The sequence below is a fragment of the Homarus americanus genome, unplaced genomic scaffold (assembly GCF_018991925.1).
Source record: "Homarus americanus isolate GMGI-L3 unplaced genomic scaffold, GMGI_Hamer_2.0 scaffold50564, whole genome shotgun sequence".
NCBI classification, from domain to species: domain Eukaryota; kingdom Metazoa; phylum Arthropoda; class Malacostraca; order Decapoda; family Nephropidae; genus Homarus; species Homarus americanus.
In genome coordinates, this window is record NW_024715014.1 from 960,611 (window position 1) to 974,458 (window position 13,848).

Here is a 13,848-nt window from a genome sequence, read left to right on the forward strand (position 1 = left end):
CTAGTACTACATCTTCACTACACCACAATATATCTTCACTACAACACTAGTACAACATCCTCACTACAACAATAGTACTACATCTTCACTACAACACAATATATCTTGACTGCAACAATAGTACTACATCTTCACTACAACACTAGTACAACATCTTCACTACAACACTAGTACAACATCCTCACTACAACAATAGTACTACATCTTCACTGCAACACTAGTACTACATCTTCACTACAACACAATATATCTTGACTGCAACAATAGTACTACATCTTCACTACAACACTAGTACAACATCCTCACTACAACACTAGTACAACATCTTCACTACAACACTAGTACTACATCTTCACTACAACACAATATATCTTGACTGCAACAATAGTACTACATCTTCACTACAACACTAGTACAACATCTTCACTACAACACTAGTACAACATCTTCACTACAACACTAGTACTACATCTTCACTACAACACAATATATCTTGACTGCAACAATAGTACTACATCTTCACTACAACACTAGTACAACATCTTCACTACAACACTAGTACAACATCCTCCACTACAACAATAATACTACATCTTCACTGCAATACTACTACATCTTCACTACCACAATATATGTACTACAACACTAGTACAACATCCTCCACTACAACAATAGTGCTACATCTTCACTACAACACTAGTATTTTATCTTCACAACACTAGTACAACATCCTCACTACAACAATAGTACTACATCTTCACTACAACACTAGTACAACATCTTCACTACAACACTAGTACAACATCCTCACTACAACAATAATTTCTACATCTTCACTACAACACTAATTACTACATCTTCACTACAACACAATATATCTTGACTGCAACAATAGTACTACATCTTCACTACAACACTAGTACAACATCCTCACTACAACACTAGTACAACATCTTCACTACAACACTAGTACAACATCCTCACTACAACAATAGTACTACATCTTCACTACAACACTAGTACAACATCCTCACTACAACACTAGTACTACATCTTCACTACACCATAATATAACTTCACTGCAACACTCGTACTACATCTTCACTACAACACAATATATCTTCACTGCAACACTAGTACAACATCGTCACTACAACATAATACATCTTCACTGCAACACTAGTACAACATCTTCACTGCAACACGAGTACAACATCGTCACTACAACATAATACATCTTCACTGCAACACGAGTACAACATCGTCACTACAACATAATACATCTTCACTGCAACACTAGTACTACATCTTCACTGCAACACTAGTACTACATCTTCACTGCAACACTAGTACTACATCTTCACTGCAACACTCAATCAGTGGAAGGATGGTAAGGGAAGGGAGATTGTAGTAAGGAGAGGATAGATTTGTACTACGATCTTCACCACAATTCTGTCTCACGACTATAATCAATTTTACCACTCAATTAACCTCACTATTGAAAGTTCCAACCTGAGTAATATTACTTTTTTGCTCCAACTCCCCGAAAAATAAATTGATGTCCTTGAGTAAGATGTAAGAAATCCATATCGTCAAAATGGACTTGCAAAACAGAATTTTTGCTGAATTTGTCAACGACCCTCGCCCTTACCCTGGCCGAGATTCATTCATGACTTATATACTTCAAAAGGTTATCTTCAGTGATTTTGACAATGACAGAATTTTTCGTAAGGAGTTGCAAGACGATTATGTCTCTTACTGCAAAAAGAATGGTTTAACTCAGGCTGCTTTCTCCAATTTTGGAATGCATCTAAAAAGAACTGGGATTAAGATGAAACGCATGGGCAAGCGTTACGACCAAGCATACGTCTACCTGTGGATGAAATGGCGCAACCCCGAGACGTTTACACAATACGTTCCTGAACGTAAAGGAGGAAAAGAAGAGACTGAATCGCCAAGTCTAGAAATGCCATTCTTGCCAGAAGAAGAAATTGAAACATTTTCTACACTTATGTGTCCTCTGAAACGTCCCGTGGATGTAGAAAAAGTGGTCCCAAAGCAAGAAGAGCTAGTGACCATTGAAAACCCCTCTTCAGAGAGGAAAATGATTGTGGGCAACAAGAGGCCCTACTCCGGCCCAGGCTTAAGTCAAGAACAAAGGGCAGCTATAGAAGCGAGAGCTAAGAAATTTGGCCTCAAACTTAATAAATTTTGTTGAATTCAGGGAAGGAAATAATTTATATTTTTTAATTTTTTTTCAGTTATATAAATAAAAGGATACAGTGGAATATTTGGTATCAAGCCAAAGATAGCATCACTGGTTATTAACACATATCTTTGTAATGATGATTTGTTGTCAAGTTTTATTGAAAATCAGAAATAAATATACTTATTAACTTAAAAATTTTGTTTTTTTTCCCTGCCGACTTTGATCATTAACTCTATATTTGTAATTGTAACATAACTACTGCATTATGGTAACCGTTTCCTATCCTGCTCTCCCTTGTCCTTATTTAAAACAATTTTGAATGAAATAATGCAAGCTTTTAAAGAACTGTACACGGTTTTATATGTTATAGATGGTTACCACTACCCCCAAAAATCTTTACTATTCCAGTATTGTACAAAATCTTTATCACTGCAGTTTCCTATAACTAAACACATTATTGGAAAACAAATTTTAGATTATTTTTATAACATTTTTAATGTGCGAAGATAAGTCATATAGCTAGTAAAGATCACGTTACCACGTAAACAAAGTGCACTAAATAGTGACGTTACATATAGCATGATCAGTCAGTTGAAATTCATCAACCTATGACATGGAATCTTTTTAAACTCAGTATTGTCATCTTCGGGTTGGGTGTCCACAGATGACATGGCATTTGTGCAGCCCACCCCTCTGTAATATCCACAAGCAACTGAGCACTCTAGACCATGCTTCCGGCAACTACACCTCCGGGTATCACAATTCACTTGACAGTTGCAGGAAGAGGATGAGGATTATGAACATAGGCTATGATATGTGAATTATGATTGTAAATGGAGGGAGAGAGAGAGAGGAAAGGAGAGAAGGGGAGATGAAAGAGGAAAAATGAAAAGAGGGAGAAAGAGATAAGTTAAAGTGAAAAGGAAGTTCATGAAATTTCTTCATTTATCACAACTAGTCAAATTTCACACACAACTCAGGGGTTAGGTGGGGTTAGGTGGGGTTAGGTTGGCTTCCTCTCCTTGAGGTAGTTTTAGTCTGTCGTTCACACTGCCAGAGGAGCGTTAGCTCCCATACACAGCGATCCACCTTAGATTAAAACTTAGATGATATAAATTCACATTTAACAAGTCACAATCAAGTGAGTCCATAACGTAATACAGTATAAGATGTTAATAAACTTGTAATTGTAAAATCAAACTAGTCATTGTCTACCAAAGTAACCATTGTGCAACCTTATCCTAAACCCTAGGTTAGCTTAGTTAGCCAACAAACTCTGTAATATGTAAAACAAGGGGTGTCGTCCCCCTCTGTTTAACTCATTAAATTTCTTTTCCAACCTTTCTCCCCACGACTATATGTTGTGACTTCTCCATCCCTCATGTCTGGCTGTGCCTTGAGCCCCAGCATGCCTTCCATCCTTTCCCCACCTTGACCTAAAAAAAAAAATAAAAAAAAAAAAAAGGGGGAGAGGGAAGTGGAGGAAGTGAGAAGAGACAGATGGGGGAAGGGAAGGAGGGAAGAGGGCGAGAGAGATGTCTCTTAATCTTTTCCCGGTTCTCACCTCCATCCTCCCTCCTTCCCTTCCTTCCCCCCCCCCTCTCTCTCTCTTCTCCCTTCTTCCTCTTGCTCCTTTCCCTTCCTTCCTCCTCTTGCCTTACCTCCTTCACTCACTCCCTCTGCTCGGCTTCATCCCTCCTCCTACCCCCCTCCCTCCCCTTCCTCCCCTCCCTCTTCCCCACTATTCAACGTTTACCACTTTCGTCAGCAAATTTATCCAAGCTTCTCTTTTAATCGTATTTTTTCTCATTCCCTCTATTCATCAGAGTTCTTTTATCTCCCAATTATTGTACATTTTCTACTATTTCTTCTCTTTTATTTTGTTTCGTATTTTTTTTGTCTTTCTTGTGAATTTATTTTACTCACGACGCTGCATCTCTTAACAATGTTCTGGCTCTCTCTCTCTCTCTCTCTCTCTCTCTCTCTCTCTCTCTCTCTCTCTCTCTCTCTCTCTCTCTCTCTCTCTTCTCTCTCTCTCTCTCTCTCTCTCTCTCTCTCTCTCCAACTCATTACAACACAACACCCATACCAACTCAAACACACTCAATCACACCCAAACACACACACACACACCGATCAAACACACTCACCCACCGATCAAACACACTTACCCACCTCCAAACACACTCACCTACACCTCAAACACACCCACCCACACCCAATCACATCCAAACACACTCACTCATACCCAAACGCACCCAAACACACTCAAACACGCCTAAACACACCCAAACACACCCAAACACACCCAAACACACCCAAACACAGGCACCCATCCCAGCCACAACACCACAACAGTAATACCTGGATATACTGGTAATTAGGGACAGGACAGGTGCAACCCTTGTCCAGGTGAGTATAATTATCACACACACACATACTTCAATAACACCTGTGGGTGGGGGGGTGAATGACAGGTGTGGAAATGAATGAATGAATGAATGATTGGAAGAAATAAAAGAATGAAGTGTATAGTATAATCGGGGAGAATTGAATGAAGGAATAAATAAATAAGACAAATGAATGAAAACTATTAGTAAGAGAACTGTATGTATGTATGTATGTATGTATGTATGTATGTATGTATGTATGTATGTATGAACCCTGGGTAAAAATATCCACCAATGAGAACACAGTAGAGCCTGACCAATGAAACACTGTTAATTAAAAGTCAATTAGGGCTGGACCAGTGTTCAAAGTTCACTAATTACTTAACTGGGTTGTTTCCTGTTTGAAGCTGGAGTAATTATGGAGGTTTATGTGCGCCACCATACTCACCATAATGTCACCATACCAGAGATATTGTCACTACACTGTCACCATACAAGCCATAATGTCACCATACTATCACCATAATGTTACCATACTGACCATATTGTGACCATACTCACCATAATGTCACCATATTGTCGCTACTGTCACCATACTTATCATAATGTCACCATACTCACCATACTGTCATTATACTCACCGTAATGTTACCATGCTGACCATATTGTCACCATACTCACCATAATGTCACCACATTGTCGCTACTATCATCATACTCATCACAATGTCACCATACTCGCCATACTGTCACCATGCTCACCATAATGTCACCACATTGTCACTACTGTCACCATACTCATCATAATGTCACCATAATGTGTTGTCTAATGGTAGACCCTGCTGCCATATGTGACCAAGTCCCAGGTTGATGATCTGACTTACTGCCTCATTACACACAATTGCAGGGTCTCATTATTGTTTCTTTCACTTGTATTGTTTCTCACTATTGATCTTCTTTTCTTTTTTCTTTTCTTTTATTATTATTATTATTATTATTATTATTATTATTATTATTATTATTATTATTATTATTATTATTATTATTATTATTATTATTATTATTATTATTATTATTATTATTGTTATTATTATTATTAAATTATCGCCCCCAGGCCCTGATGTGGGTCATTTACCTGGTCAGCTAATCCCGTAAAAAAAAATATAAAAAATACTGTCACCATACTCATCATATTGTCACCATATTCATCATGTCACCATTATAAATTTTTATTAATTTTGTTATTATTATTATTTTCATCAAAAAATTACAATAATTTTTCTTTAATGCAGTATTGTACTCAGGCAGTTTTTGTATAGTATAAAGTAATTATTATTGACCTCAGATTATCTCCTAATATCAAGTGCACATGGCTTCAAAATGGCCACAAAATGCCCATGAATCTGGTCTGAATTAAAAAAATGGGGGTCTTTCAAAGCCCCCCCCCCAGCTGGGTGGGGGGTCTTTCAAAGCCCTCCCCCCCCAGCTGGGTGGGCTCGCTGTTCTCGCCCTGTTTCCCCACCCACAACTTCTTGGACCCCCTTTTGTATATTCCTGGATCCGCCCCTGATGGTGTGTGGTCAAGTAGTGTCTCGGGTTGTTGATGACGTCACAAGCGGTGAGGTCTGTGAGTGGCAGGAAGGAGGGACACGTTGCCAATCAGACCAAGATCCTTGTTTAAAATATCCATATTCAAATCCTACCGGCAATTACCTTCTCAAATAGCTACAGTAAGTCTAAACTATTTGAGAAAGTTTCGGTAGAAAGTATTAACATAGAAGAAAGTATTAACATAGAACACAATACTAATTAAACTTAACTTTGGCTTAAAATCACATAACTGTAACATGGTCTCTGGAAATCGCTTGCAACTTCTGTCTGGATAAATGAAAACAGAACCATATATTGTGAACTGTTCCCTAGTTATATGAACAAACTTGCTTCATTCATTCGTGTGTTTTTTTCGTTCATTGTGACTTGGCTATTAATACATAAAGAGAGTAGGAACACTATTATATATACTGTATCTATTATCCGTATATAAACAAACTCTTGAATCCGTAGGTATCCAGATTCTGGAGACTTAGTGAGAACGCTTTTGTTTATTGTTGTGAAGATGAGGTTGCCTTGGTAGTGTTCGAAGATGGCGCGTGTGTTTGATTTTTATGCCAACGTACAGACGAGAGGCTGGTATGTGTGTGTGTGTGTGTGTGTGTGTGTGTGTGTGTGTGTGTGTGTGCAGCATACTGTTAGTGTTAAGGTGCAAACACTGCTTTCTCCCTCTCGCTTTCAGCTGCCGCCGCTGGCTAGACCTCGTGGTGAACAGGGAAGCGACTTGCATAACCCCTCCCCTGCCAGTACACAGACTCCTGCTGTGCCTCCTCGTGGCAACACACCCAGCAGGTCCCTCAGCATCCAGAGCTGACCCACCTCGGCTATCCTCCATCCCTGGATGGGCAGCTACTGCCATCAAACAGATGAAAAATATCAAAGCCTCAGGGCCTGATGAAATCCCAGCCGAGGTGTATAAAGCAGGAGGACCTCTGCTTACCAGAAGTCTCCACTCTATCCTGGAGAATATATGGGAAAAGGAGGAAATTCACCAAGCTGTTAAAGACGCCTCCATCGTTAATATATATAAGAACAAGGGAGACCGGTCAGACTGTGCAAGATTATCGCCCGAGTCCTCCTCAGCAGACTTCTTCCTGAGGCGGAAAACTTTCTCCCAGAATCTCAATGTGGCTTTAGACCATCACGTGGCACCACTGACATGATCTTTGCTGCCCACAAGACAAAGAGAGAGTGAGCGTGAGAGAAGATGAAAAAGAGAGAAAAGAATTGGGGAATGAGAAAGGGAATGACAGTGGAAAGAAAGAAAGAAAGAAAGAAAGAAAGAAAGAAAGAAAGAAAGACAGACAGCATAACGCTATCCTTCACGATAATTGCAGCGATGAATTTAGAAAGTTTCCCCTTGAGAGACACACACCAACTCCGCTTGTTATTACTAATGAAAGTTTATGTTGCTGGGAAATAGAAAGTAAAAAAGAACTTAAATGCCCTTCTTGTCGGAAAATTAAACAGTTTGAATACCTCTACTTTCTTTTATTAAGGAAATAGAAAGTTAGGATGGTGGTACTTTCTCCTTGTTCCTTAGAGACCTGAGTGAGTTATTCAAGGTGAGGTGTGCTCTCTCTCTCCCTCTCTCTCCCCCTCTCTCTTTCTCTCTCCGCTCTCCGTCCCTCCCACCCTCTCTCCCACCTACCCTCCCTCCTAATCACACGGCCATAATTTCTCGTGGTGTCCGGACTAGCGAGGGAATCACTTGACATAATCCGAGAACCTCATTTCCCTCTCTCCTGAATACGTCATAAACGACCGGATTTTCTCTCCAGCAGTTTTTAGACCAATCCGGATTCTCTCTATTATTATTGTTATTATTGTTTATGTTTTTACTTGTTGTTTTCTTTTTTATTTAGATTTTGTATTTGTGTAGGTTTGTTTAGTTGTTTTTATTATTATTATTATTATTATTATTATTATTATTATTATTATTATTATTATTATTAAGTCATCGTATTCAAAGAATTTATATCATACTCGAGGGATTAAGTCATCATACTCAAGGGATTAAGTCATCATACTCAAGGGATTAAGTCATCATACTCGAGGGATTAAGTTATCATACTCAAGGGATTAAGTCATTATACTAAACCTCACAAAGTATTATAAATCTTTTTCTATATTATATTAAAATCGGAACAGAATAATAACAACGAAAAATATATAAAAAATTTGTTAACACAATATCATAATTTATTCAGGCTATCTTCAGAAATAATTAATTACCCTCAAAGGTCAAAGGTCACATCCGGTTCACCTTCCCCAACCCCGAAAAAAAATTGGTGTACAGTTTTAGGTCAAAATTCCCTGAACACTTACAGTAGTAGTGTCTGGTAACGTGTATGTGTTAATCATTATGTGTGTACTAATTCATCGTACTCAAGCGGTTAATTCATCGTACTCAAGCGGTTAATTCATTGTATATTTCCGGGTTATAATGTGAAATTTAAGCAAGTAGGATGATGCAAGAATTGTTATAGGATGGAATTAAGTGATTGGAGTCTCTCTCTCTCTCTCTCTCTCTCTCTCTCTCTCTCTCTCTCTCTCTACCAGCTTAATGTCTTACGTGATAAATAGTAAAAACTAGATTGACTGACAAACCAACTAACAGACAGAACTACAAAGAAATAAACAGATAGATACACACACAGACCTAAAGCGACACACAGACACAAAGACAGACTGACAGACACAAAGACAGACTGACAGACACACAGAGATAGACTGACAGACACACAAACAGATGGACTCTCCAACAATACAAAATTCACTAAAAAAAATATACAATATCCAAATATATATATATAAAAAAACATTCGAAATTTGTGCAAGAAACTAAAAAATTAATCCAGAATTTACAAAGTAAAAGAAAAAAAATATATATATGAATAGGCTCTTACCCCTCTGAGGGACAACCTAGCCTAAAGAAAATATTCTTTTGTTTACACAGAGGTCCTGGCTATAAGATTATACTGTGTAAGAATCGAGAGTAAACAAACTAAGCTCGGAGGTGATTATAATTTACATTTTATAGTACAGGTGCGTGTAGGAGGTACCGTTCAGGACTGGGTCTGCTGTTCAAGGTTGGATATGCCGGTCAAGACTAGGGTATGCTGTTCAGGGTTGGGTATGCCGTTCAAGGCTAGGGTATGCTGTTCAGGGTTGGGTATGCCGTTCAAGGCTAGGGTATGCTGTTCAGGATTGGGTCTGCCGTTCAGGACTGGGTGTGTATGTTTGTGTGTGTTTTGATGTAAGTCTTTGTTTTTGTATCTTTTGGTGTGTTTGCATATGTAAATGTGTGTGTTTTTATTTGGGTATGTATGCTCGTTATGTTTGCATGTGTTTGTATGTACGAGTGTGTGTGGTGTTTGTTTGTTAAAGTTTGCTCGATCTCGATAGGATATTCTTGGTTAAGTTTTCCCTTACATAAACACAAACACACACACACACACACACACACACACAAACACACACACACACACACACACACACACATTTCTTCTTTTGGCAAATCTCTCTCTCTCTCTCATCTTAAGCTAGTAATATCCTGACTTCGAAGAGCTTATGAAGTGTCAGCCTTCATAGGTGGCTAGGTTGAGTTAGGTTAGGTAAGGTTAGGTTAGGTTATGTTAGGTTAGGTTAGGTTATGTTAGGTTAGGTTAGGTTATGTTAGGTTACGTTAGATTAAACTAGGTTAGGTTAGATGAGGCTAGATTAGGTTAGCTTAGGTGAGGCTAGGTTAGGTTAGCTCAAATTAGGTTAGGTTAGGATACATTAAACTAGGTTTCGTTAGGTTGAGTTGTCTCTCTTTCTCCCCTTCACTGGCAACCTCTCTCTCTCTCTCTCTCTCTGAAAGCTGACTACGGGTATTAAACACGCTTTCGATGCTGATTGGGTGAGGTTATACAATCACTTCCCACTGATTGGATGAGAAAAAATGACAATCGAATCCCATTGGACACATTTCCACCACTTACCAGCCTAGTAGCCCTTGTTATGGCTCTCCTTACCACTATGCCAAAAAAGCTAGTATGAGATGACACGAATCAGACATATCATATTTCCTGATGTTTTATAGCAAGGACTACACTGTTTGAACATTGATAATACAATACATACCTGCATCTGATTCTGTAGGAAGCTGACGCGAGCACACACGAGTATTTTATTTTTATCCTTGCCCGCGTCTGCTCCCAGAACCAGTGTATCAATAATTATGGTAATTTGTACAATATGCGGGTGCATCATCAACGCTCAAATCCCAACCAGAGACCACATCAAGTTTTATAGATTTCCCAGAGATAATTTTTTTTTGATAAATGGATAAATGTCTTGCAAGTGCTCTGATAAAGTAAGCACCACATTGGGCTAGCCGAGAACTTGTTTGAAGAGTTCATATTTCTTTTGTATCTCATTAATTCTGAAATGTCTGTCGATATCCAGGTATCTACAGGAAGGTGAGACATTCAACTTGCTGTATGTGACCAAAATGAACCCTGAAAATATTTAAAAATCTTGAAAAAATTAAAATTAAGGACAATGTTACGTGGGCTTCAGGTGTTACCACCGCGCTTGTTTCAAAACGCGTGAGAACTTGTCTTGTAGTTTCTTAGTTCTGCAATGTCAGTCAATATCAGGTCATCCAGAAGACCGTGGTATATTTTTCTTGTTACGTCTGACAAAAGGAAAATCTTTGCATTGCTAAAAAGCTCAAGAATTGAGTTGCTTCGTCCATGTCAACAACGAAATGCCCTTGCCCCCCCCCCCTCCCCGGGTGTTCCTTTGTAATGTTTTGCTTTTTTTTTTTTGCTAGATCACTTTTTGGGGAGGACTGTGAGAACATAAGGCATTCATTTTGTTATACCTGGCCACAGAAAAACCTAAGTCTTACGCGTGTTAAAAAAAATGAAACAATCAAATGTCAACCAAGCCAAGGCTGTATGTAGTTCTTGGGCACCAGCTGGTCACGGGTCACCAGGGGTAGCGTGACGTCATTGAATGGGGCGGAGGTAAAGTTAATGACCTTACAGCAACGTGTCTTTACTGTGTTTAGTCCTCGGGCGCGGGCACACACGGAGCTCACCAGATGACGTGTGTACAACAGTAACGTCACCGAGCTGTTCATTTTGGGTATAACAGGTGCTTGGTGAACTATCCTTACAAGTATATAATCCATGGGTAGGGTACTGTGATTTGTAAATAATTTCAACGTAAGGTTGTAGTTACCTCTAAATTAGGACACAGTATCCACAAAACAACGGGAACACACCTCGTATGTGATTGGCTATGTGAAATTCTCGAATGTGATTGACTGTCATTGACTCGATTTTGATTGACTGTATTGTGTACATCTGTCACATCACAGCTGATGAAGCGGTGGCCGGTAATAAAGTCACAGGAAAAAAGTCACAGGAAAAAAGTCACAATTTTGGTTAGGTTAGGTTCTGCATATTCCTTTACTGAAACTGATTGACATATTAACCTTAAAAAATGTGAGAATTTGATAGTTAACTTTTCTTTTTTTCCTGTGACTTTGTTACCTGGATTCGATGAAGCGACTGTAAGAATGTTATCTTAACTTGCCTATATCTAGAAAACTAAATATTTTCCCAAGAAAATTAATAGAAATGAAAGTAATCAGCGTACAAAACTGTCATAAAACACCTATAATTACCGAATAGTTGATGGTCACGAGTCGTATTTTATTATTATTATTATTATTTTAGTATTATTATTTCCAGAATGATACACGTAAGCTGGTAAAAATAGTTAGGTCATTTTAACTGTGAACTAAAATAACATGAGAAAGAAATACCCCATGACGGAGACACGATGATCCTCCCCATACTGGCCAGATATTGTGTAAATAATATTGATTATGTGTTAATGAAATATCCTTCCTTCCTTAGGCTTTAGTAAGTCCCTTTATAATATTTATACTGTATACACTTGTCACACTCGCCAGAGAGAGAGGGACCCAGTAACCTTTGTCATTATACCACTGTACTATAAATAAATAAAAACAGACTTTCTTCTGCCATTAAATATTGAAAACATTACAACATTTAACATAGATTTATAATTAACTATAAATACTCCCGTAAATGTCGATCATATATTATATATATTATCAATATCACAATTTTCACGACGTATTTTTAGGTAAAAGTTTATTGATGATAAAATTGTGAAAATACATATAAATATACATTAATTTGAGTTTATATAATAACTTAATGGATTATATATGTTTACTTATGTTTTATGAGGTAGATTATTTGTTTTTAAGGGATATATCGAGGTAAATATGGTAAATAAAGACAGAATTAAAGGTAAGAGAACGATATAGCTGTTTATCAGAGCTGCATCACATATATTTAGGTAAAAATTTCTAATATATATATAAATCTACACTAAATTGGGTTAATATTATGAAGAAATTTTTATATATTATTTGTATTTATTGGTATCATGTTTATAAAGGATATATGAAGGTAAATAAAGAAATAGTCGCCATCTACCAGCACTACCTGACAACTACCACGTAAACATCACCCACATCCCAAACTAAACATTTTAAGGGATATCACCATATTTAATCCACTACTGACAAGTTTTAGTAAGAGGGCCACTTGGATTAAGAGTGAAAGAAGGTAAAGAGTGTGTGTGAGAGGTGTGAGAGGTGTGTAGTGGGTGTGAGAGGTGTTGCCTGATGTTCACACTCCATGACCAAGGGTAGAGTATGTGGGGTAAAGTATGTGGTGTAGAGTGTGTGGTGTAGAGTGTGTGGTGTAAGAGTGTGTGGTGTAGAGTGTGTGGTGTAAGAGTGTGTGGTGTAGAGTGTGTGGTGTAGAGTGTGTGAGAGTTGTGTGGCAGGTGTGTAGAAAGTGCGAGAGGTGTGTGTTGGGTAAGAGTGGTGTAGAGTGTTTCAGGTGTGTGTGTGAAAGGTGATTAATATTTTGTTTAAATAACACTTTTCCTATTTAGGTTTTGGTATTATTTTGCTTTCTGACATAACGCCCCAAAGTTATAAACTACTGAAACATTTAAATCTCCTTATTCTGAGCATTTTGAACCCCATATATACATGGCAGAAATGGATAATAGCGACAATTGAATTTAATTGATTTTAAGCAGTTTTCAGTCTTCGTCTCTTTGAGGCAATGTTATCTGCTCATCACGCATGCGCAATGCTGACTGACGTCATCCAGTCGTGACCAATGAGGTATCGATATCGTCACGCAAATTTTTTTCGACTAATCACATTTGATTTTTTTTAAAGAAGCAGTCTGGATAATTTCATTGACCAGTCTCACAATGGCCGTGGTGGAGGTTGTCTGTCAGTTGTGCTCCTACGATTATTTTAAGTTTATTGCCCAGTTTTACGAGAAAGACGATTAGTCTATCCAATCCTTACATATCCCTGGTCCTTCCACTTCCAACTAAGGTATTGTACCTTCGCACATGGCGCACCCCAAAGTTTTAACTACTGAAACATTTACGTTAGTTTAAGCTAGGCCTACTGGGGGGTCTGCCCCCAGTTAGGGGTCAGGTTAGGCCTACCTGGTCCGGCTAGGAGTTAGGTCAGTTAGGTTAGGTCGGATGACTCGTTTTTGTTTTCTCCCCCACC

At 38.3% G+C, this 13,848-nt stretch overlaps 1 protein-coding gene across 2 annotated transcripts in view; it reads left to right on the top strand.

Annotated features, from left to right (window-relative positions):
• Window positions 1–12,734: 12,734 nt before the first annotated feature.
• Window positions 12,735–13,848, top strand: part of LOC121880040 — a 29,249-nt gene continuing 28,135 nt past the window's right edge. The window contains exon 1 of one of the 2 annotated variants that reach the window (XM_042387046.1): window positions 12,735–12,871. The gene's annotated coding sequence lies outside the window, so the exon portion shown is untranslated. The remainder of the gene's footprint in view (window positions 12,872–13,848) is intronic. The other variant, XM_042387054.1, reaches the window with a different exon arrangement.